The sequence below is a fragment of the Phoca vitulina genome, unplaced genomic scaffold, assembly GCF_004348235.1.
Source record: "Phoca vitulina isolate PV1807 unplaced genomic scaffold, GSC_HSeal_1.0 scaffold10, whole genome shotgun sequence".
NCBI lineage: Eukaryota > Metazoa > Chordata > Mammalia > Carnivora > Phocidae > Phoca > Phoca vitulina.
Genome location: NW_022589713.1, coordinates 18,521,602 through 18,523,526, shown reverse-complemented (window position 1 = coordinate 18,523,526; position 1,925 = coordinate 18,521,602).

Here is a 1,925-nt window from a genome sequence, read left to right as displayed (position 1 = left end):
AGAATCTCAAGCAGAATCCGTGCTGAGCACAGAGCCTGATGCGGGGCTCAATCTCACAACCCTGAGATCGTGACCTGAGCCAAAACCAAGAGTCGGACGCTTAACCGCCTGCACCACCCAGGCGCCCCTATCTATCTTCATGTATTTTTAACTTATGGAGGTAGATTGTCTCTTTAGTTTAAAGCAGTTGGTACATAATGATATGATTAGTTTAACTGGAGAAAATGAGTAACATTTTCTATCCGGAAACTTTACTATTAAAGAAATGCCAAATAGTGTCATAAAAGAATTTAATTAAAAATGGGTTTCTGAAAATGTAGTCATTCTGTTTAATCAGCACAGTGAGGACAAAAGAACAGGAGGAAGAAGCAAACTTCTTTACACCAGGCTGCCTCAGTTGCATCCTCAGGCAGTGCTGAAAATGTCGAGCTGCATCTGGTGTGGGAGGTGAGGCACACTCCCGAGGCGGCCTCGTCAGTATGGGCGGCGCCTGAGAGAGTGACGGTCCTTCAGGGCAGGATATAGCATACTAGTAGGGCCTTTTAGCAGGGTGTCTCATGTCCGTTGCCACACGGCGATCCTCTGAGAGGAGAGGTTCTCCATTTTCTAGACTTGCTCTGTCCAATATGGGAGCCATTAGTCACGTGGCTATTTGAGTTAAATTAATGATTAAAATTAAATACATTTGTTAAAAAATTCCTCCATCACACTAGCCACATTTCAAGTGCTCAGTAGTCGCTTGGGGCTGGGGGCAACCACATTGGACAGTGCAGATACTGACATTTCCCTCATCCTACCACATTCTGTGGACAGCACTGGCCGGCCTTTGCTGCTTCAAGTTTCCTGAGCTGCTCACTAGTGGCACAGGCAGGATTCAAACCCAGGTTTTTTCCGACACTGAAACCCATGCCCTTTACTACTAATCTCCCTGCCACTAACATATTTCTAAGAGATCTGGGGCAGAACAGAGGCACAACCAGGTTCAAGGGCCAGGAAAAAGGAACCAAGAGGAGAACAAGAGAACAAAGAGGGAGGGTGCTCAAACAGGCCTGGGCCAGGTAGGCAACGTGCTGGGTGGCAGAGCGAGCATAGTAAAATTAGCCTGTGACTACTTGCTTCCTCTAACATTTTTTTTTTCAAGTCTTCTCAAATTGGCGGGTCCACATACTACCTTGACAGAAAGTGCCCCCTGCTCTCCCTCCTCCATCCCCCAGCTCCGCTTCACTGTCCCTGGAAAACCAGATGAACAAAAAGGGACTCTTCTGGGGCTTCTTAAACTCACATTTGGGTGTTGTCAAGTGTTTGGGTATTGTTTTCTTTTCTCTTGAATAATGGGCTTCTTCTAATGGCCATATTTTATCTGGGACAGAAAAAAAAAGATTCAGACCATGTCCAAAAACAAAGCAAATGTTTTTAGGCACTTTGTTTTGAACTCTAGTTATTAGAGGTCAAAACCTGTGCTTTTCAGGGGCATCCCGTCCTACAGCAAACACTTGAGGATACGGTTTGATTCAGTCTTTGTGGAAACCAAACCTGAGGAGGTAGTTTTGCTTCTGACTTGGTGAACCTGTTTGTTTTGTTAATGCAAAGCAGCATCGTGATGCAAAAGGAGCACAGCCTGGATTTGAAGTTTGGCACAGGGTCAGTTCTTGAGCCTCAGGCTCCTCATCTTAAAAAATGAGCCTATTTGTTTTGTTGTTTTAGTTGTTGAATGAGATACTTGAGATGTACAAAAAATAGAAATATGACAGTTGTATTCTTTAACTGGGCATACCATTCACCCAGGTTAATAACAAAAATATTACAATACCGAAGTGAGTGCCATATGCCCTCCCTATCCCCAGGCCCCTGCCTTGCCCAAGTAATCACTGTCATGATTTGGATGTTTATCATTCCCATGCAAGTCTACATTCTTTTACCATATA